The sequence below is a fragment of the Leopardus geoffroyi genome, chromosome D4 (assembly GCF_018350155.1).
Source record: "Leopardus geoffroyi isolate Oge1 chromosome D4, O.geoffroyi_Oge1_pat1.0, whole genome shotgun sequence".
NCBI classification, from domain to species: domain Eukaryota; kingdom Metazoa; phylum Chordata; class Mammalia; order Carnivora; family Felidae; genus Leopardus; species Leopardus geoffroyi.
The window spans coordinates 39,886,144-39,910,055 of NC_059342.1; the positions used below are offsets into that span (position 1 = coordinate 39,886,144).

Here is a 23,912-nt window from a genome sequence, read left to right on the forward strand (position 1 = left end):
CCGTATTTCAGGTCTGACATGTAGTATGCCTTCTATGAACATGGTTAGGGAGTAAGAAAAAGAAAGTAACACTCCCTTCTCATTCTGTCCACGTCCCTGCGTTAGTTGGAGGTCTCTTTCAAGTGCACGCGATAAACATCCAGCTTGAACGGCTTAAAAAAGGCAATAAGGCTTATGGGCCAACAGGTTCATAAAACCCAACCTCAGAAACCAGGCCTAGAGGCAATATTCAGTCACCAAGGGAAGATTTGGATTGACCCCGCATAATCGTGTGTCTGCACCTTGGGCTAATCACTTTGGTTACAAGGATATGATCCCAACACGGCCTAACCTGAGTCCGGTGACCACCCCTGAGGCTGAGGGGGTAAAAAGTACTGTTTCCTGGCCACAGCGTTTTAGGAAGCAGGAAGAAGGGTGGGGAGAACATAGAATACGGAAAACAATGATGCTCACGGACTCTCCTAGTTTCTTTCAGCCATTGTGGACTCTCACCACAGTAGTGTTGGTATGAGCAGCTTTTATTGTATTTTGTTTATGTAAGAGTTAACATGGGTTCCTGACAGCTCAAATTACCATTCTTATCACTATTGACTCTTTCCTGAGGAACAAGTATGCCCACACAGGCCAATGACAGTATCACAATTTATTTCAAAGAGTGCTACCAATATAACCAGTTTTTACCAACTTGGAAAATAAGGCAAAAACAAGCAAGCCAGCAAGCAAGAAAGCAAGAAGGAAGGAAGACAGAGGGAGAAAGAAAGAAAGAAGGAAGAAAGAAAGAAAGAAAGAAAGAAAGAAAGAAAGAAGAAAGAAAGAAAGAAGAAAGAAAGAAGAAAGAAAGAAAAAAAGAAAGAAAGAAAGAAAGAAAGAAAAAGAAAGAAAGAAAAAGAAAGAAAGAAAGGTTGCTTCATTGCTCTTACACACGAAAGCACAGAGTGACCAGTAGTATCTGATTCTTCTGGAACTCTGCAGCTCCCTGCTGCTTTGCTGTGTGTTTCTCCTGCTAAAGCTGCTCATGTAAATCAACCCTCCTTGTACAGAAATGTGTACAATAGGACAGATTTTTTTTCTTTAAGAGTTATACTTTCGGCCCACATGTGGCTGCGCACGAAATATCAATTTTTTTCCCCCTTTTCACTCTGCATGTCGAGTTGGGCCTCTTCTCTGTTTACACAAAGACAGAAGACAAGTTTGAGGAAGGTAAAAGGGTCACTGGGCCCATTATCCTGGCCGGCTACGGTTTTCTCCTGCCATTTCCTCTCATCCGTCATTGTCCTCCCTAGAAACTCATCCGTATCCCTTGAGATTCAATGATTTTTTTTTTTTTTTCGTAGGTAATGCCCCTTTTAGGGAACCTATTTTAAGATCATTATGTTCTCTGCAAAGCAGTTTTGCCAGAACTTTCCTGTTGATCCCAGGTTTCTGTCTGCTCAGATTCTGTTTTCATTGTTCAGGCCACGCAGGGAGTATTTGCATTCTTTCTGATTGTGGGGAACTGTGCGGTAATCTTACACCATATGTATTTTTATATTGAAAGTCACAAGATCCTTATTTTGCATTCCTTAACCATGAGCCATCATCCACTTCCCATCCTTCACAGGGGCAACTGGGGCCTGTATGCATCTCCACTAGAGATTTCCCAGAGAAGCCCCGGAATTTGGTTCTCCTATCTCTCGTTTTGGCATAGAGGGGTTTGTCCTTGTTGTTGTTGTTGTTGATTTTAACTATGGCATAAACCCTTTTAATTTCTATTGTCTCCAACTGTCTGATTCCCAGGTACTTCATGCTCATGACACTGATGTCACAGTTGTTTTAGTGGAAAATAAGCACCGAGCTTTAGGCAATGAAGAAAAGTCCCCGTTAGGAAACAAATCAGAAATAGAAACACTTTTGCCCTAACATTTGCTCTGCTCACTTAGTGAAAATGGGATGGGATTCATTGATTCTGGGGACAAAGGATTTTCAGTGCCTTCCATTCCTGTAATGCAGTATTTCCAGAAGATGGGACAGAAGTGTTCCATGGTCAAATAAGTTTGGGAAACAGCACATCAGAATTCATAGAACACATTAGCGTAATAAAGGCTCTGTTCCGTTGGTTTCACATGAAATAAACCTATTTAACCTTGTTTAATTTAGCATTCCCTAAATGTATTTGAGCTTGAAACACTTGCCACAGTTTACCCAGAGGCAACCTGCAGAACAACATTCCTTTAGCGATCCAATTAGAAGACAAAGAAATACAATCCTATTATCTTAAAACTGATATGCTTTTTGTAGATATTAAAGACATGCATTTAATTTCCTTCCTATATCATTACCTCCCTGCATCTCTCAAAGATCTGAGCCATGAAGTTTATTGGCTCTGAGGCAGAGCTTCAAGAATGGGTTCTTGACATCGTGAATGAGATGGTAAGTTTGGAAGAGGGAAAGGATTTTATTCCTGTAGCTCCAAGTTGACATATCTGGGGTGGACTTAAGCTTGGTGGACTGAATCCAGTTTACATAGGGGATGTCTAGGTAGGAAGAGGAAGTGGCGAAGAGAAGCCCATTCTTTCTAGAGCCAGCAGGATTCGGGGGACAGTGGAGGGTGAGCTGATCAGATCTGTTAGAGAAGAGAGAGTAGAGCTGGGTAAACATAGCGTACTAAGGCCCCCGATTCCTTCCTAAAATACCTGGGGTTCAGCCTATGGTGTGCATACGCAGAGTATCTGGAATTACTTTTACTGTTCCGCCTGCGGTTTCTCTATGGCATGAGTGACATCCCCAATGTGTTCCCACATCTTTCTGAACCATGACTCAGAACGAGTCTTAAATTTATATGACAGTTTTGGGCTTGAATAAAAAATAGAGCCTTCTACTCGTAGTTGGAGAATCTTGCTAATCTCTAAATGACTTTAATGTCCTGGTCTTCATCTCGTACCCTGTCATCTTCACCGTTGTCATTTCCAGAGGCCAGATATAGATTGCTGTGTCTTTACAGTTTCCATACCCTCCTCTGTGTTCTCACGAGGGCTTATAACGACACAGTTTGTCGGATTATAAGTGAATTCATGCTTGTTTTCTCCTGGAGAATGCAAACCCATTGAGAGTTTTGTGTTTGTTACTGTATCTCCACACTCTATGGTGTGGGCATTTAATATACGTGTGTTAACTGCTTAAACTGGATATCTTATGATTCCTTAAAAGCAGGAGCAAGAGAAATTTACTTTCCATGTTTAGAGGTCTTTATATTTTCCCGTCCCAGCTGGTTTGTCAAGCCTACTAGAAGTCATAGAACTTCTCCCTTCCCTTCACCATCCTTCTGGCTGAAGGGATGCCTGGGTATTTCAGGGAGGGCCTGGGAGGAAAATCAGAAATAAGTTTTCCTTTTGCTCTGACCATGTCGATATATGCCCCGTCTTGGGAGCCTCTAAGGCTCCTGAAGATACAAAACCCTCAGGTTGCAAAATGGTGCTAGATTTTCCCTGGGTCTCACGGCACTGGAGCCATGCTGAATCCCAGCAGAAATGGGAACAAGGCTCCCACCTTCCTGCGTGTGCTTTTCCCACAAAAGCCATGAGAGCTGAGTGTCTTGGTAGCTATCCCTATAAAGATTCCTCCTGCATCCCGTTTGGGTGTACGCACTAAAGGGAAGTGTTCTCTCGACTCCCAGCTACAGGCTCTGTGTCTGTGTGCGGTTATTATACCCGTGGCTCTCCTGCTCCTAATCTCATCATGCTGAATTGGAAGTGCTGGTTGACTTCTCTGTTTCTTCCACGGGCCTGAAAGCTCCATGGAGACAAAGATACTATCTATTTTGCATCCTCTTGTATTGTCTTTAGCTACCATTATACCTGGCATATGATAATAGTGGTAATTATAGCCATTGTGATAATAATAATAGAATGAACACTCATGTAGTGCTTTCTCTGAACCAGACATTCTTCTTCTTCTTCTTCTTCTTCTTCTTCTTCTTCTTCTTCTTTTTTTTTTTTTAAGAGTTTATTTTAAAGTAATCTCTACACCCAAGACGGGGCTCAAACCCACAACCCTGAGATCAAGGCTTGCACTTTCCACTGATTGACCCAGCCAGGCACCCCTGACCCAGACACTCTTCTAAGTGCTTTACTATACTAGCTCATTCAGTGCTCACAAAACCCTTTGAAGTAGGTACTACTATCACTTGCATCTTATAGATGGATAAACTGAGGCACAAAGAGGTTCGGTAACGTGTCCAAGGTCACCTAGGAAGCTGGATTTTAAATACAGGAATCTGGCTCCAAAGCTCATGTGCTTAACTATTAGACAACACTCCATGACTCTGCAGGAGACAACGTGATACCATACTCTACATGGTTCCTCTGGGCAATGGGCTCATTCTTAGAAGCAGATAGGGTCAGACGGGGCTAAGAAAGAACTTCCGGGGGGTGCTGAGGGGACTGTCGGCACGACAGGGAGCAGGGAGCCCAAGTTTATGGATGGGACAGGGAATGTGAGCAGGATGTAGAGAAGGGTAATCAAAGAGTGGATGTTTGGAGAACCAGGAGAAGAGGGGGGCCACACGTAGAAGCTGGGGTAAGTGGGAAATTTGACAGAGATACGTCAACGGGAACTTTCAGATATATTTCTATGGGAGGCAGTCTCTAGAGTCCTACACCAGCTGTTCTAGAAAACCTCCGGTAAAAATCTCCATGATTTTTAAACATGGCTTCCTGAAAGTGAGACGCCTTACGAAGACTGGGCGACATGGCATTCCAGAAGTGATTTAGGGTTTGTGAGTAGTTTGTGAGAGCATCGTTGCAGCCTCAACCTCAACCGTGGCTCTGGATCTTTTGGGGGAAGAATGAGGAGACATGGCTGTCGCGGTAGCTTGAGACCAGCTGTATCTAGGATTCCTGATCAAGTTCCCTCCCGTTTAGGAGTTTGGGACAAATTAAAAAGACTAGGAAAAAGAAAGAAGGAAAGAAAGGATGAGACGGTGAGTGAGTAAGAATAAGAGAAAGGGAGAGAGGATGTAGAAAAGGCCGCTTCTTTGATTTGTATGGTGTGATTTCTGAAATTGTTCCAGCCTCTACATAAATCTCCGGGATTTATGTGCCTTCATTCGTCACACCTTCTTTTGAAATGGAATGTTCTGCCTTGGAACCTTTGAACGTTGACATCCAAATACAATATATTCTTTTAAAATCACCTCTGGATAAAGACAACTCTGTTGAGGTAATTCCCCCAGATTGTAGGTGGAGTCTGTTTGGTCCTCAGATCTTGATGGGAATATGCTGAAAATAGGACCTCTCTTCAGAGAACAGAAGAGTTCTAGTATGATTAGAATCCCAGTTGCAGACGCCCTGGGCCAGGAACCAGTGCAGGAGAAAGAAGAAAGAAAGAAAGAAAGAAAGAAAGAAAGAAAGAAAGAAAGAAAGAAAGAAAGAAAGAAAAAGAAAGAAAGAAGAAAGAAAAAGAAAGAAGGAAAGAAAGAGTCCCTTGTCTTTGATGAACAACAAGGAGCAGTGCCATCTAGTGGCAGCTCATGTTTATCTTGGAGTGGGCTTGACCATGACCCTGCAAAAGCTCTTTCCTTGCTCCTTATCAAACTGGGAAACACCTTTCTGGTGGCCACAGGACCTGAAATCAAACAGCAGCCCTTGAGTGAAGACACAAGTGTGTCAAAGCTGCTGCCGATCGGAGGCTGAATCCAAGGCACGTTTTGTTTTGTTTTTGTTTTTTGGGTGTTTCCTTTTGTGCTTGTTGTTGACTTTTGCATGCCGGGAAGTCTACACAAACAACGGAGAACAAAGGTTGTATTCCCAGGAAGGGACAGAAGGGAAGGGCAGTACTGTGATCCTCGTCAGGATTCACACTACAGACACGTCATCTTATCTGACCCTCATATTCTCCCTGTTCTGCTAATGAACCAAGGTGCAAAGAGGTCAAGTCCAAAGTCAAACTGGCAGAAGCAGCAGAGGGGTGGAATTTGAATCCAGGAGCTGTTTAGCGAAGCTTTCTCTCTGATTCAGCGTCTGTGGGAATTCTCCTCTGCCAGTTGCTGCTATGGAAGGCCCACATTTCCAGGCCCTGCCACAGACCCTCCGCCTTTTAGGGTGATGTGACTGGGATAAGAACATGTCAGAGGAGATCGGGCCACTGGAAGGACCTAGCAGCTGAGCTGTAGGAGGAGAAAAAGCCCACACATCATCTCTCAAAACTCAGATCCTTGGGTGAAGTTGCTGGTGGGTAAGTGTTCTCTTTCTGCAAAGTCACCACCGGCTGCTACGTTTGGGGACACTACTGATCCACTGAGTTGAGCCTCAAGACCTCCCACCTACCCCCACAATGATGCAGAAGGCAATAGCTCCAACCATCTTTCCAGCCCAGCCCTGCTCCCTGGAAGGGATTCCATCCATGGTTGTAATAAATCATTTCCCATGCAGGAGTGTGGTTTTATTGCACAAAAAAGAAACCAAAACTGCATTTTTTTTTTTTTTATAATTAGGGAATAGACAGATGTTGATTTTTAAATACTATTCATTTTACTACAAATTCACCTCAGGCTCTTCAATTTGATTGGAAAACTAAATGTGAATTTCTTCTATTTATGAAAGATCGCTGAAATATAGACATAGAAAATATTGGAACATAAATTCTCTTCAATTCCACAGATTAATGGTGGAGATGAAAACGATACTCTGCCTTACTATACTGGACAGAGAAAGAAAGAGACAATTAGCTAAAGCCCTAGCTTCTGGTAATGAAGCATGCGTATCTAGGCCTGAATTTTTTTGTTGTTTATTTATTTTTGAGAGAGAAAGAGAAACACACATGTGCACGAGCAGGGGAGGGGCAGAGAGAGGGAGGTGAAGATGGGAAGCTGGCCCTGAGCTGACAGCAAAGAGCCTGATGCAGGGCTCGAACTCACGAACTATGAGATGATGCCCTGAGCCGAAGTTGGACACTTAACCGACTGAGCCACCCAAGAGCCCCTAGTTCTGAATTTTCATTTAGTTACTCAATTACAGTTACCTAGGTACAATTTTTTTGTTTGAGCAAACTCTAATAGACCACTATAGCTACACCAACGTGAGTGACAAAGTAATAAGTCATACAGAGAATTAAGACTTCCTCTGGCAATTTTTGTTGACTCCCAAGATGAGAAGAAAAAGAAGGTTTCTTGAATTTTCAGTTGGTAACTGACCTTATAATCTGTAGAAACAAATTTAGGGGGTAACGATGCCATTGATTGGTCAGCAAAACCATTGCTGACAAAGCCCTACGCTCAACGCGAATTCTGTTAGTATTCTAATATCTCATCATTAATGTTAAAAAAAATTGTTAAGGAATCCAGTTGCGAGTGGCTTATCTTTGTCCCGAAATGCTTTATAGCTGACATGGTAGAGAGACAACTTTTGAAAGATTATATCAGAGTTACCTAATGCTCACCAGCAAGTATTGCCTTTGGTATAAAATGTAGACAATGTGAGCATGGAAACAATAATGGAGTCTTTGGACATCTTTGTAAAATGCTTTTTAAAAGGTGAAAAGCAGAGGCACCTGAATGGCTCAGTCAGTTAAGCATCCGGCTTCCCCTCAAATTATGATCTCACGGTTCATGGGTTCAAGCCCCACATTGGGCTCTGTGCTGACAGCTCGGAGCCTGGAGCCTGCTTTGGATTCTGTGTCTCCCTCTGTCTCCACCCCTCCCCAACTTGCCCTCTGTCTCTCTCTCTCTCTCTCTCAAAAATAAATAAAACATTAAAAAAAAAGTTAAAAGAAGTTATTGTCTCAGAGTTAATGTAACTAAACATTAGAATTAATTGCCTCTGACAATTCAGGCTTTAGCACTTCTGCAAACCAACTTGATACAGAGTTAGTTTTAGAACAAAAGCCCCAAATAGTTAAGCATCAGTAAGAAAAACAGATAGGAAACCCAATGTCAATAAACTCTTTGTTGATGAAAACAACCCTTGATTTTTAGGACCCACGGTCACGGTAACCATGTGAAAAGGGAGTGAACCAGGATGGCAAACTTAGATGGGATATGGTCACTCCATAGATGTGACTTGTGCCACCTCTGGTTTAGAGTCCACTCTGTCATTTTTTGAAAGTTCTGAAACCTATGGTGAGGAGCCCTTTTTATGATGGAAATCTCTTTCTAGAACTTCTACCAATGGACACTGGATGGGGGATAAAGGCACCATGCAACCTTGGAATAGGAAGAATAAACCCTATCTGTTGTATCCTTCTTAGGTGTCAATGTTGCCATTCTGTTATGAACCTCTATACTGTTTTTTTGTGGGGTTCTTTGTACATTATTCTTTTCATTCTTGCATTAACCTCCCCTCTCCCTGCTTTTTTAATTCTGAGAGCTTAGGTAACTTGCCCACGTTCAGGTGGATTTCTGTTGGCAAAGTCATCCAGAGCAGAAGCCCCCTTTCTGGCAGAGACAGAAGAGAGAGGACATGAAGTGCTCTTTGTTCAAGCAGGTGCTCTGACTGTGTCCCTAAGCTCCAAGTTGGGTCCAGACTAATTGTCATATTCCGACCACTGTCCCCAACCCCGACTGTTTTTTTTTTTTTTTTTTTTTTTTTTTTTTATCTTCCACAAAGCAGTAAAGATGTTAATAGTTTGGGAACTGAACACATGAGTTTGTGGAAGTAGACAGCCACCAAATGGTATACTCCAGTAATGCAATGAAAAAAAAACTTTTCAGGGAGGTAACCCAGGTGGCTTCTGGGCCGCCAATTCTCTCGCTTTGGGACTGACCTCAAGACAAGGGAAGGGCTCTCCGGGCTCCATCCCCACGGACATAGCTGATTGGTCCAGTGTTGGACATCTGACCCAAGCAAAGCCAATCAAATCCTTCTCTAAGATTTTTGGAACAGTGGCAAAAGGGCTGTTTTGCAGGCAAAGACGCTGTAAGATAGAAAGAGCAGGAATTGCTGCTGGCTGCCATGTTTCCAGCCATGTAATAGTTTGAGAAGATAAAGGCAAAATTCGGGAAGAAATGTGGGATGAGACGGAGTGTGTCCCGATCATTTTTCAATAACGTGATTTCGATTATTCTGAAGCTCCCTCGTATCCATGCCTGGGTACATCTCTTTCTTTCAATCTGTACTTGTTGAGTCTCTGTCACTTGCAACCACTGAGCTCTGACCGACACAATCTCCTTCCAATGATTGCTTTCTTGGTCTCCTGATAAAATGCCTACAACCTTGTACTGGCTTATTCCGTAGGCTGTTTTCGACTGAAGACCAATTGCAATTCGTCTGTCTTCTTAGAAGCATTATTCGTGCCAGCCAGCTGAGAAGGCCTTGCAGACTTGAGGCAGAGCCCAGGCTAGGCCCTCTGGGGAGGGGAGGCAGGACTTGGGAGGAACAGGGGAGGGGGGTGGGAGATTAGGGAATAAGTCGCAGGAAGAAGACACCTCAGAGTAGAAAACAGTCTTGCAAGTGAGTCTGGGAGGAAACAAAAAACACATTTGTCTCGCTGCATGGTATTCTGAGGCCCACCTTTTTGAACACGTAATCAAACAGAAATTGCTCCTGTTCGGAAGCGGGGGTGATTTTTATTGCAATTTTTTAGAATATCATTTGTAAGGAATCGCTGACTCTGAAAGAACTTAAGAGATTCTGTGCCTACCCTCAGCACCTATTTTCATTTGAATTTTTCTTAGTACTATATAAATAACAAACATGAGTTTTGCTAAGCCAGTGGTGAAACAGGGGCGAGAGCCATTAGAAAGCGCCTTCGAGTGATCCCTTATTTAAAACATGGTGGGTTATAATTTTAGAGCAGTAAACCTCATTATAACATACTTATATTTGACATTTTTAGGCTGTATTGTTCATGTTTTTAAGTCCTGGAGAAAGGCCCATTAAAGCCGTGTTACTCACATTAATTCAACGCTTAGCCGTTTATAATACAAACCCCAGTCTTTTGGAAAATGTCATTTAAAAAGTTTCACCATATATGGACATTATTTATTGCTTGAGCCCCATTGTCTACTTATAATATGCCCTTTATCAGACCCAAATGCCCACTTCAGAGAATTTCGTTTTGAACAACTGGCTTCTTACATTATCCAATGATGCAGGAAAGTTAAATTACAGCCAGTTCATATCATAGAAACAAAATGTTTCCTGCAATTACAGATAAGGGACAGTTCATTTTCTCTCTGTCATCCTGAAAAAAAACCTCCTGACAACAATTCATGCCTGGTTAAACAGGATTTCCACATCTACTGCTGACATCTTTCCAAATAATTCAGGCTTGTTATTACCATACAGTCCTGGCAAGGCTCAAAAGCAAGCAGACTTGACGAGTCTGCTCAAAGCAGAGCTTAAGTAGTTGTAATTAATAATAATTACATGCCCACTACACTCCAGTTTTATCATATTATCCGTCAGTGCAAATAAAAAAAACCACACACAACACGCTTGAAACAGGATTAGTGCATTAATAAAGCCACCCCGCGTACGCCCTCTCTCTAAAGTTTAAAATGTTTGCAGTGGTTTCTGTTTTATGGATTTCCATCATTCTGTGTCTGGTTGCAAAATGTTAGTTGGATGAGGGACAACCCGGGGCCAGGGCTGTTCTCCTTCAAAAGCCTTCACCCCTCCTGCCGTGACTCGGATTCGAACCGAGGTTGCTGCGGCCACAACGCAGAGTACTAACCACTATACGATCACGGCGAGCTACAGGAGAGCTGAGTACTCAGCCTCCTTCAAGAGCTACTGCACTATTAAAATTTGTGGAAACACTGCCATCTATTGCCTAAATATGCACATTTTCTTAACGCTGGGAAAGGGGAGCCGTGTCTCTGTAATCTGTCATGATGTAGAGGAGTGGTAACAGAGTCCCAGAACATGCAACCAACATTGGGAAAATTGTAGAAGGTAAGATTCACTGTCCTGCAGAAAATAACAGGACCGAGAGAAGCCGGTCTGTTGGATCACGCTTTCTACTTTTAACCAATAATGGATATGGATTTCTCACCCCCAACTGCCACCCCACCAATCATGTCGCCCCAAGTGGCATACGAATCGGAGCCTCTTTTGTGGTTTCTCCACCACCAGTCTGAAAGCCATGTGCTTGGGCAGCATAGTCGTAAAAAATACGGCACCAACAAAATGGTCCGGGGACTGGGGACAATCAGAAATACTTGTTTTTCCTATTAGAGGAAGCCAGGATGACTATACTTTGACTGATCAATGTTAAACTCATTGATCCCTAAAAGCTAATTTTCCCCCTGAATATATAGGTTTTAAACCTCCAGTAATCTGAAGGAAAATAATCCATAGCAATTTACCACACAAAGAAACTGGAGTGTTCCATGCTAAGTAAGTTTCAAGGGGAAATTTTTTATAAATTTCCTTATTATAATAATTCAAGGGGTCTGCACAAGATATTTCAAGGGCGGAAAACCTTAAAAGAAAGCACACAGAGAAACCTGTTTCTAATCGCCGGATTATTAGCAGGGTGTCCCCTTGAAGCCCTCTAAACAGAGAGGACCCCGGGTGCAGTGGGGACTAGCCGGCACGGTGTATGGGTGACAAGAACCTTATTCATCTGCTGAGTGGGTGCGAAAGTTCCCGTGATTCTGGAAGGAGGGTATTTCTGAAGAGGAAAGCTTGAGAGGCACATGGTCACTAGCCCCTCCCCTCTGATCATCTCTAGCCCCTTCCGTCTTCTTTCGAATTCTCCCAAACCCATTTTCCTTCCATGCTCCCATGGAAGAGTACTACCCCAAGTTCCTGAGCCCCACACATCTGTGGAGGACCCAAGGCCAAGTGCTCTCTGGCCATGCCAGGAGCAGGTGGGTGAACCTGGTAAGAGATCACTCATGGCAAGGAGGGCGGGGGGGCAAAGCAAATCTCCTGGTTGGCAAAGAGCAGTTTCCCAAAGTATCATCAGGTGTTTACCACACTTAACAATTTTTGCTATGTACCAAGTAAGCAATAAGGGAGATATTTTGAAGAAATCAACTCACAGGGTACAAACTGTAGAAGCTGATTGTCCAGATTCTAACTGTGGCTCTGTCCCTTACTAACTGAGGACCCGAGGCTGCTTATCTGACCTCTGTGTCTCAATTTGCTCCTCTGGAAAATGGAATTAATAATAGTACCTATTTCACAGGATTGTCATGAGGATTAAATAGGTTATTACGTGCCAAAGAAACTTAACATAAGGCTGTCAGCACTCTAGAAATCTGAGTTATATTATTATTTAAATAAAAATTTAGGGGGAGGAAAATTTTTAACATTCCATGTATTCAAAATAACACAGTATCACATTCCATAAATAGAGGTCATTGTGAAATAAAATGTAAAGATGAAACAGTAGAATTAAAATTCTAGCCAGGTAACTCTGAGCGCTGAGCCCCAGTTCTGTTCCCTGTTAAAAAGGAAGGCGAGTCACAGAGCAGAGTTGTTGAAAACACGGCCACCTCTGGTTGACGCTTCTTCTCATCTGAACGACTGGAAGTGATTTGAACAGGGAATAACGTTCCCGTCATAGTATAGTATTCAAGGCTATGAAGTGCCACAGTCGTCACACCCCCTTTAACTACTCCCCCCTCTCCCCCCCCACACTGTATCTGTCAGACTAGGTTATGCTATGTGACAACAACCACATCTCAGTGGCTTAAATTAGGAAGGTTTTCCCCTTGCTTGTACTCTGTTCGCGGCAGGGCCCTGTTCTGTGTCTCCTCACTCTGGGACCCAGGCTAAGGGAACAACTCCTACCCTGATCACAGCTTAACTGGTTTGCAAACGGCAGGAGAGCTCTAGACCGTCTGGAACGAGCGGCTGAAAGCTCTTCTCGCAGCTCATTGGCTGGAACTGGTCACACGGTTCCTTCCCCTCCGCTACAAAAGGGCTGCTCCTGTAGTTGATGATGTCAGTTACCTTGTGGATAGACTCTGCGATATTTGTGCCTATTTTTTAAAAAAGTTTCTTTACTTATTTTGAGAGAGAGAGCCAGTGCTGGGGAGAGGGAGCCCAGGAGGGGCATAGAGAGGGGGAGAGAGAGAATCCCAAGCAGGCCCCGTACTGTCAGCACAGAGCCCAACGCGGGGCTCAAACTGTGAGATCGCGACCTGAACCTGCCGCTTAACCAACGGAGCCACTGGGGTGCCCCCAAATATTCGTGCCCATTGAAGCGGGTGGGCTTTGGAACAACTACCAGGATTTTCTCCTGCCCATTCGCTGTCTTCCAGGGGATATATTTCGTCCACCAATACCTACAACCCAGTTTAAAGGGGAAGACTGATTGAATCAAAATATGGTTTCTGATGTCCTTTACAGCTTCTTTGCAATCTACCATCCGATTTTTTTTTCTGACCTTACTATGTTAACACCAATGTTATCACTCTGCCACGAATATATCATTCACAAATATGTGTTGGAGGTTTACTATAGTCCAGTCGGTGTTCTGGATCTTTAGTATTCAGCACAGAACAAGAGAGGCACGTATCATGACTTCATGGAATTTATAGTCTAGAGAGAGACAGAGAGACACAGAGAGAGAGAGAGAGAGAGATGAATAACAGATGAATAAACAGAATATATGGGTTGGTGTCATGGAAAATACATATATACACGTATTGCTTAAAGATTCTGATGAAGTACAGAAAGGCAGGGAAGGCATGGTACTTCTTGGGGAGAGAAAGAAAGAGACAGATGGTGAGCGCGAGAGAGAGATAGGGACAGGGAGAGAGAAAGACAGAGAGAGAGAGAGAGAGAGAGAGAGAAGAAGCAGCTTGCTTGGTCTGAATTCAATTCCTTTTTCCAACCCTTTTACCTGTCTGACCTGGGGCTGGTCCCTAGACGTCTCTGGGTCTCTATTTCCTCATCAGTAAGGTAGGCGAAACTGGACTAGATTCCTCACATTTCTGATGTGCCAGACATTTAATTTACAGACACGTTGTGAATAAATTCACGAACAAGAGACACATGTAAACATTTTGAAGGAAGAAAAAGCCAATCACAAGCGAGTCCTATGGCTAGTATAGCTGTCCTTTTTGTTTTCCCTAAGTTCATAGAAGCCGTCCTTTGTGTCACCTTCTAAATATTGTCAGCTTTGTTTCCCTGCCTGTGGCAACATATTTTGGACACACAGGGATTGGTCTCTTGATTTAAGTTGGGTATAAAGAGGAATGTCTTGCCTGTGAGGGGCATTTAGCTACAGGATTCATTTTCAAAAGAGATTGTGGACTTCTCTTTTCAGGAAGCCTTTATTTCTATAAGATTGCTGCCCACCAACATCTCAGTGTTAGAAATGAGGGAGCATCAGCCTCCCTGCCTCTCCTTCTGCGGCCCGGCTACGAGATTCTCCTCCTGATGGAGTCATTACTTTCCCAGATTTTTCATGGTGGATTCTAACAGGGGAGCAGGGGCTGACGAGCGGACCCTGGGAGCGGTCGAGGCCCCCACTGCCCCAGCTGAGTCCTGCCTCCAGTGTCGCCCCTCCTACCTCTTTTCCCAGACCAAGCTCTGTGTTCTCCGCCTCATCCCTCTTCTCAGCTTGCCTCCTGCCTCACTGGGGGTAGGGAAATGACAGTCAGATCCGTCACTGGGCTGGAGGCCAAGAGCGGCAATCCGCTGGGTTGGGGCTGGCCCAGTGCCCAGTTTTCAGACAAAGACAGGTTGGGAACCCCCCCTGCAAAGAAGGCTCCTCTGTCCCCTCCTCCCAGAGTCCTGTTTCCAGTTGGGGCCCAGCCAGCTCTGACCTTATAGGGACCTTAAAACCATTTATTTCTTGGGATCTTGCTAGAACCCCATCCCCATCCTAGTAAGCTGTGTGTGTGTGTGTGTGTGTGTGAGAGAGAGAGAGAGAGAGAGAATCAGAGAGAAAGAGAGAGAGAGAGAGAGAGAGAGAGAGAGAGAGAGAGAAAGAAAGAGAGGGAGAGGAAATAGGGAAGGAGGAAAAGCTGGACCAATCTAGTACATTCAGGGGAATTTGGTACATGCCAGGGAATGAAGGATTGTTCATGCCTGCCCTTGGAAATATTTTGGGGGGAAAAAATAAGATAGCTGAAAACAGGGGAAGTCCAAGTAAATGGTAGCTGCCGATTGCAGATCTCAAACTCTTCAGCCACATGACCTTTACCATAAAGAACGCTAAGAGCTAAATGTTCTTTGACTTCACCACTTGCGTGTTTCCTGCATGTATCGGAAAAATCTTTGATTCTAAGAAATCTGAAAACACTAGAGAAAACGCATTATTTTCAGAATGCTTGTAACCGCAACATGTTTTAACAGTTTACATTTTCAAGAGTAAACTGCCTGGGGTGCTTTTTCCCCCTTGCTTATTAATGAATTCTATTTAACCAAGTCAGAAATCTTGCTGTGGGGGAAAGCTGGAATGGTGGGGGCGGGGGTGGGGGAAGGGGTGTTGGTTGTTGGTTTAATTTTAATTTTTTTTGCCTGAAGGCACCATTAGAAAACTCCAGATGCAAAGCTTTCTAATAGAATTCCTCATCTGACACAGCCCTCCGGAATACGTAGGCCTAACCTTTACGATCTGGCGGGCCAGACCTCTATTTGGAAACCTTACGAGGGGGGCTGATCCATTAATGATAATGTGCAATAACTCGGAGTCCCAGAACAGCTGAAGGCCTGGGGCGGCGGCGAATTACCGCTCTGCATCTAGGAAAGGTGGTGGCAACCGGGACCCCCTGAGGAAGGGGGGTGGAGAGCAGGATCATCGAATAGTGGAGAGCCAGGGAATGCCCCATGACCACACTTTCTCTTCCCATTACATCAGGAAGCTGAGGTTTTAAGAAAGAGAAGTGTTGGCAGGTCTGAGACCAGTTAGCGTTTTGGATTTACGGCCGCGAGGGTTCTAACCAATCACTGCGGAGCTACTTTTCTTAAAGAAGTTTCGGCATAGGCTCGTGGAAGTTCGGGGACTGATAGCCTTGGACAAATGACTTAATCTCTCTGCCTACGTTTCCCTCGTAAAAGGGGATGATGATAAGAAGAATGTCTACTTTATAGAATTGTTCTGAGGGTTAAAAGAGCAAGCACTTTAAAAGAGTGCCCAGGAGGTAGTAAGTGCTTAATAAAATACTAGCACTAGTTTGGTCAAACCAGACATGGGGGAACACTTCTCTGAGCTTCTGGCCAGGATAAAGAGGTGCCAGAAGAGGAAGCATGTGCCAGGACCCAAAGGGGGTCTGAGGTTCACGACGGGACTCTGTTTATGACAACAAGTGGCACCGGGGCTAGGGGGCCACAGCTGGATGCCAGAGGGAAGAACACCTCAGAGTCTGGACAGGTGGCTCCAAGCCCAGAGCGAGGGACATGCCTAGGACACAGGGTAAGTGTAAGTGGAGAGGCACAAACACAGCATAAGAATCAAGAAGGCCCACAGTGGAGACTATTTGCCCCGGTTGCAAGTTGTCATGTTGTCCCTTCTGCCCTAAAGGGGCCAATATTGGAGCCAATTTAGTCAGGAGGTAAGTGTGGGCATGGGAGCAGAAGGGCTTTGGGATGGGAGCTGGAGGGAGCAGATGTGGTTGAGACAGATAGGAACCAGGAGTCATCCCTCCAAGCCCTTCTGTATGGAATGATCCAGGTACTTGGCTCACCAGTTGGCCCTACTCTCTATCTAGATCTTTGTCTTGCAGCGGTGACGACAAATTTGCTCTTCAAGTGACTGAACTCTTACACGTATGAGGTACCTGGCCCAAGTTGGGGTGGGGTTGGGGGAAATCCATGAGCACAGATGTCTGCAAAGGAGTGGACTCTCTCTTACTTACCTGTCTACCTCCCGCACCCTTAACCTTGTGCCTGGCACAGAGCACAGGCCGACTAGATTAAAAAATTAATTTGGCCCACGTGTGGATCGCAACTCCAAAGTTTAGTCTCATTTTAGAGCTTCAGAATGAGCTGCTAAATATTTTTAGAGCTCTTTATCTTATCTCTAGGCGTTTTGTTTTATTGGTGAGTTTAATTTTGCTTTTCCTGAGACACATCTCACAGGTACACTTCTGTCGAATTGCCTCGGGTCTATGTGTAGTTATGACCTTCGTGAATGGCAGTAACCGTTGGGACCACCATCTCTCCTGACTGAAGCGGGGCCATGAAATATACAAGCACATCACAGATCAGGAAGGGACCGCTGGTCGCCAGATCAGACCTCAATAGTATGGAAATTAACAATACGTGGGAATACTATTAGCATCCCCTGATAGCAATTCTTCGGTCACTTGAGAGAGAGAAAGAGAACCCAGGGAATTGAACAGCCTGATGGAACGAGCACTACATTACCTGTTCGTGTTTGGTTCTGCTTTATTCATGATGAAGTTTGTAATTGGAGGACATTTGATTTTTTTTTCTGAATGTTTTTCAGTTTGCCTCAATGACTTTAAAAAGAATAATAAGTCTACTCCTTACCTACTACATTAAGGTCTTAAGGCAAAATGTGAAATATTCAGAATGGTTTGAAAGGTGGTGCATAGAACATACAACCACAATTATTCTTACTGTATTATCATCATTCTTTTTTTTTTTTTTTTTAATGTTTATTTATGTTTGAGAGAGAGAGAGCATGAGCAGGGCAGGGGAAGATAGACAGGGAGACACAGAATCCAAAGTAGGCTCCAGGGTCTGAGCTGTCAGCAAAGAGCCCGATGCGGGGCTCGAAATCACCAGCCATGAGATCATGACCTGAGTCAAAGTGGGGCATTTAACCGACTCAGCCACCCAGGTGCCCCCATTATCATCATTCTGATAGCCACCACTAATGTAGAAGGTAGATATTAAGTTTACAAGATGAGCCAGATTCTACCCTAGGTAACCCTAGAACCATAAAGATCTGTTGGATGAAAAACCTGCCCCCCTGACAGCTTTCCCTTAATTATCATCAATTCTTTGAGTAGGCTGAAAAAGAGAGGGGGGGAAGGAGGGAGAGAGACAGAGAGAGACAGAGAGAGAGAGAGAGAAGGAAAAACCCACCTAACTGAATGTAGGATAAACTATTCATTAACAAGCTAGTTACGACATTTAATAACCTATCATGCCTCATGGAAAACCAAGGCATTGCCAAAAGTAACTGAAGTTTGTGATTCTCCAAACTGTTATTTAAAGAAGGGTTTGGCAAGGCTCAGTGGGTCTGCACCAATTTTAATTGCATTTTTAAAATGCAGGATGGTGATTGCATTCCTTTACTTGTGACTTGTGTCGTGAAATCCCTTTATGGTGAACTTGCTTATAGTGAAACCTTATGCAGTGATTTTAAAGTTCAAAGCATGTGGGCGCCATCTATATCAAAAGCCATGCTTTACTTTCTGACCTTTTAACGGATTCATTCCCAGGTACGTATAACCCCCAACTCTTTCTCTTTCTGTTTGCCTGACATCTGAGGACGTGGCTCGAATCCTCATCACTACCACAAAGAGCTTCTTAGGGGATTAAGGTGGACTTGACCTAGGGAGAGGACCTTCACCAGTGACGACTGGATGGGCCCTGGAAGCAATGTTTGCCCGCGGAATAAGCAGCAGCTGCCTTGTGTCCTTCGCCCCTAGACGGCTAGAGACCATTAAATATACACAATGTATTCAGCATAGATCTTTTGCACAGTACGTTCACTGCACAACTATAGTTGCACAGGCAACTATGATGGTATCATTACTCGTCATTACTGCGGGGCTTCTCCACTCCCTTGTTACTTTGCATGGGTCATTTTGTAAAAGGGCTATTTGTTAAGCACATAGTAACACAGCAGGCACCGTGCTAAGGGTTTCACAGGAATTCGTCCATTTAATCCTCGGGGAGAACCTTAGGTGCTGCTAATTTTCCCCATTGAACCAAGGTGCAGCGTTGGTTAAGGAATTTGCTCAGGACCGCACAGCCTGAGCCACCAGATCTGGGATTTGCACCTCTGCGACTGACTCTGGATCCCCCCCCTGTTCTACCAGCGCCCTCCGCTACTCTACGGCTTAGGCAGGGCTGTGTCCCATGGGATGACATTTCCTGACTTTCTCCTCGCTGAAATTCCTGTGCCTTATCACAGAGAAATCTGGACATCTGATCGTGTTGGCTTCCTACTCTGAAAAAGGGGTCACTGATCATGCCGTCCACAGGAGGGTGTGAGGATTCAGTAAGAAGGAGCAAAACATGCCCTTGGGACGATATCAAGCGATACACAACCGTGCGGCAGCTTCCCAGGGCCTCTGTAATCAGGGTCCTGCAAACTAGGCAGCTTAAACAGCAGGCACTGATCCCACAGCTCTGGAGGCTCCAAGGTGACAGACAGCGAGGCTGGGTCCTTCTGAGGCATGGGAGGGAGCATCTATCTGTCCCATGCCTCTCCTCTAGCTCCCCCTGCTTTGCTGGCAATCTGTGTCGTTCCTCGGCTGGTAGACGCCTCACCCAGGCTTCTGCCTTCGTCTTGACTGGCATTCTCCCGCTGGGCCTGTCTGTCTCTGTGTCCATGAAAACCTGATTATTTCTCTAAAGACTCTATTTCAAATAAGGTCACATTTCTGAGGTTACTGGGGCGGGGCGGGGGGTTATGACCCAATAGGTCTTTTTGTGGGGGAGGGGTGGGAGGAAACACAATTCAACCCGTAACAAACCACGAGCCACTCTTTTTCTCAGTAATGACGGTCTTTATAATGTTCATCACTACAAACGTGTTTTGTTTGTTTTTCTTTAACTTTTTTTTTTTTAATTTTTTTTTTTCAACGTTTATTTATTTTTGGGACAGAGAGAGACAGAGCATGAATGGGGGAGGAGCAGAGAGAGAGGGAGACACAGAATCGGAAGCAGGCTCCAGGCTCTGAGCCATCAGCCCAGAGCCTGACGCGGGGCTCGAACTCCCGGACCGCGAGATCGTGACCTGGCTGAAGTCGGACGCTTAACCGACTGCGCCACCCAGGCGCCCCATCTTTAACTTTTTTTAATGTTTATTTATTTTTGAGACAGAGAGAGACTGAATGGGGGAGGGTCAGAGAGAGGGAGACACAGAATCTGAAACAGGCTCCAGGCTCTGAGCTGGCAGCACAGAGCCCAACGCGGGGCTCGAACTCACGGACCGCGAGATCATGACCTGAGCCGAAGTGGGACGCTTAACCAACTGAGCCACCCAGGCGCCCCTGTTTATTTTTCTTTAAATCAAGTTTAGTGATTGCAGTCTGCCAGGGACCACTGCGCACAATGCTTTAGCCCAGGGCCGTGCTGGTCCCTCAGCCAGTCTCATGGCAGGCGAGCTTTCCCCGCTGTTTTAAACCCTACCGTCTCACAATTCCCTGCTGACACGTGGTGGTGGCTCTGTCCATCCCAGAATAAGTCACGGGACAGTCGGAGGCAGAAATTTGGCAAAGGGAGGTCAAGGCTGCACAGCCAGTTACGGCAATACTAGGACAAACTGGTCTGCCGATGCCTTTTTTTCCCCCTTGCATGTAGTATGAATGATCACTTTCTTGCTCCTCATCAGCAATCCCGTGTCACCTGCCCGCACCCACCGTGCTCAACTCTTACTTCCTATAGACGGAGTCCTAACCCGTGGCTCCATTTTCAGCTTCTCTCACCAAACACGATCCCGCGTCTCCAATCAGCTTCTGCAAGTCCCCTAGGCATTCCAGGCTCGCTGCCCAAGTTGAAATCAGGTGACTTTCACACCCCCCCTTTCCCTTCCTTCTCTATCACCACCTCAGGTAAAGGCGTCATCATCCCTCCAACGGCCCCCCAAATTTGGGGGCCATCCTCAGTCCCCTCCTCTAGCTGCGCTTCTCCATCCTGTGTGTTGTAACCCGACACACCCGTTCCAGTACATTCTACCTCCTAACACTCTCAGCAATCCCTCTTTGCCTGACCCTGGCTTGAACACAAATGCATCCCCGATGCCAAACACAATGCCCAGCACATAGCAGGTCAGCACTTAATACTTGTTCTGTGAGTAACTGAATGGAAAATAAAAATCCCCATGCGAATCCCCATTGTCCACAAGGTCCAAACTCTTAAGCAAAACACCAAAGGCTCTTCAGTGTCTGTTCCCAAACTAGTTTTCTAGTTACGTTCTCTACATCACTGTCCAGCCCTCCACACCTAAGGACCAGCGAAACAAAGCTATCTGTCATTTGCCAAGCGTGCATTTGATTTTCATGCTGCTCCTCAGACAAAATTGCGTATTCGGTGTGGCTTTGAGATATCAATGCAATAGCCAAATTGAGATATCAGCTAGGCAATTGGATATATGAACCTGGAACTCACCATAGAAGCTTAGTTTGGAATAAGATGTTTGGGAGATTCAGCATACAGATGGCATTAAAACCAAGGCAATGGCTGAACTCAACTAGCGAGAGCGTGTATATTAAGAAGCGTATTCACAAACTCAACATAGGTCGTCAAAGCAGACTCGTAGTTTCAGGTGACAGTAGGTCGTTCGAGTGGCAATGTCTAGAAGGCAGTGTCTAGAAGAAATTGACACATGGATGATAGGAAGCAATAGAAATAGAGTTCTGGACACCTGGGGGGGCTCAGTTGGTTAAGCGTCCGACTTCGGCTCAGGTCATGATCTCACGGTTCGTGAGTTCGAGCCGTGCCTCGGGCTCTGTGTTGACAGCTCAGAGCCTGGAGCCTGCTTCAGATTCTGTGCCTCCCACTCTCTCTCTGCCCCTCCCCTGCTTTTCCTCTATCTCTCTCTTTCAAAGATAAATTAATAGTAAAAAAAAAATAAAGTTTTGTAAGTCATAAGCAGATTGGTTATTTTTGAAGCTCTGACAAAATAAGGTTGAATTATCCCTGAAGGTATTATCAGCCTCATACCTCATCATGATCAGATGTGGGAAAATTCAGAAAAAAAATTTAGATGCTACAGCTACCATTTACTTATGCAGACATTTGATATTTGCTCAGTTTTGTTCTTCTTGCCATCTGCTCTTTGACTTTCTAAAAATTGTGAAATATGTCAGAAGAGTATAAAAACACATGTACAGCATTAGTTATTAAAAGCTGAATATAAGTTCAACAAAGTTGGGGCATCTGGGTGGCTCAGTCGATTAAGTGTCCAACTTCAGCTCAGGTCACGATCTCACAGTCTGTGAGTTCAAGCCCCGTGTTGGGCTCTGTGCTGGCAGCTCAGAGCCTGGCCTGCTTCAGATTCTATGTCTCCCTCTCTCTCTGACCCTCCTCTACTCACGCTCTCTCTCTCTCTCTCTCAAAAATAAACATTTAAAAAAAACAAAGTCAAAAGCATACATTGCTAGAATTGTGTAAGCCCTTCTTGTCCGCTCTCTGCCTTCTCCCAAAGATACCAACACCTTCATTTTTGCAGTAACCATTCCCTTGTTCTATTTTATTGCTTTACTACCTATGTGTGCATTCTGTAACCATAGATTGATTGTGTTTGTCTTTGAACTTTACCTAAATGGAGCAATACAGTATGCGTTCCTTTGTGACTTGAATGAAGTCACTTGAATGAAGTTCCTTTGTGACGAATGAAACTCACATACCCCTCATGGCGTTTGTGAGTTTCATTCGTGTCGCCGCATGTAGCTATAGATGGCTCATTTGTACTTTTTGTTCCTTTCGTCTGAACTATCTGATGCTGATGTTTGAGACTGTAGCTGATTTTTCCATTACTTTTTATCTGGCAGGCATGCCAAACCCTGTCATCAATTCTAATAATTAACCTATATATGTTTTTTCAGATTTTCTATACTCACACTATCATGTGCAAATATTGACAGTTTTGCTACTTTTTCTTTTTTTCTATATCTTTTCCTAGTTTTATCGTGCTGTTCAGGATCTATAGTGCAAGTTTGAATAAAACAGGTAGTAGCAGATAGTCTTGTCTTTTTCCTAATCTAAAGTAAATGCTTTTAACATCTTAATCTATTATTAAATATAGTATTTACTTTAAGTTTTTATAGATACCTTTTATCAGGTTAATGGAGTAATCTTCTATTGTCCATTTGTGTAAAAATATTTTATCTGTGGGAGAATTTAGATCATAAAATGAATATTAAATTTTAGCAAATATTTTTTTTTTGGTATCTATTGAAGTGATCATACAATGTTTCTTTTAACCTGTCAGTGTATACTGTAATTTTCAAATATTAAACCAACCTTGCATTCCCAAAATAAACCAGAATCTATTTTCTTTCTGGGGCATAGCTGGTATGGTTTTCTAAGATTTTCCTTAGGAATTATGCTATGTTCTTGAGTGAGACTGGCCTGACATTACTTACTTTCTTACATAGCCCATTCTTCTTTCTATTTGCTTACATATTTACCACGTTCTGTGTTCTTCTTTCCTTCTTGCATCTGAGATTTGGGAACATTTTCCTGATGGCCAAAGAGTGTTCTTTAGCATTGCCGTTAGAGAGCTTGCTAGTCTGAAATGTCTTGATTTAATCTTCATTTCTGAAGTACATTTTCACTAGGCATAGAATCCCAGGTCGTTCTGTTTCTCAGCAGATTGGACAGTTTCATTCCCTTCTGGCTTTCATTGCTGGGAAGGGAGGTCTCAAACCTGCTTCTCTAAAGAACATGCCTTTGCTACCTGTCTCCTTCTAAGGTCTTTCCTCATTTTGGTCTTGGCTTTATTGGTTTGTTATGTTTTCTTTCTGTTTTGGTTTCACTCTAATGTGTCCAGGTACAAATTTGTTTGTAGTTATATTGCTGGGGATTCGTTGGGCTTCTGAATCTGTAGGTTGGTATATTTCATGAGTTCTGGAAAATCCTTAGCCGTGATCTCTTCAAGTACTGTGGCTGCTTCCTTCACATGCTGCTGGTTTTTTTAGGACTCCCAATGGATGCATAGCCCACCTTCTCATTACATGCCCCGTGTCTCTCTGTTTCCATTTGCACTTTCTACTGTTTTGTTATTCTGTGCGTCCTCCTGGATAATTTCTATATGTTTGAGTTTCTACAGTTCACTAACTTTCCTTCTGGATTTTGTTACTCTACTGTCCAACCTACCCATTTCAC

The 23,912-nt window shown here is 44.1% G+C and overlaps 1 protein-coding gene and 1 non-coding gene across 9 annotated transcripts in view; both read right to left on the minus strand.

Annotated features, from left to right (window-relative positions):
* NFIB (nuclear factor I B) overlaps positions 1–23,912 on the minus strand; it is a 453,529-nt gene that overhangs the window by 344,294 nt on the left and 85,323 nt on the right. The gene's annotated exons all lie outside the window — the stretch shown is intronic.
* TRNAH-GUG lies at positions 10,593–10,664 on the minus strand. Its single transcript has one exon. It is a non-coding gene; the product is annotated as a tRNA-His (tRNA).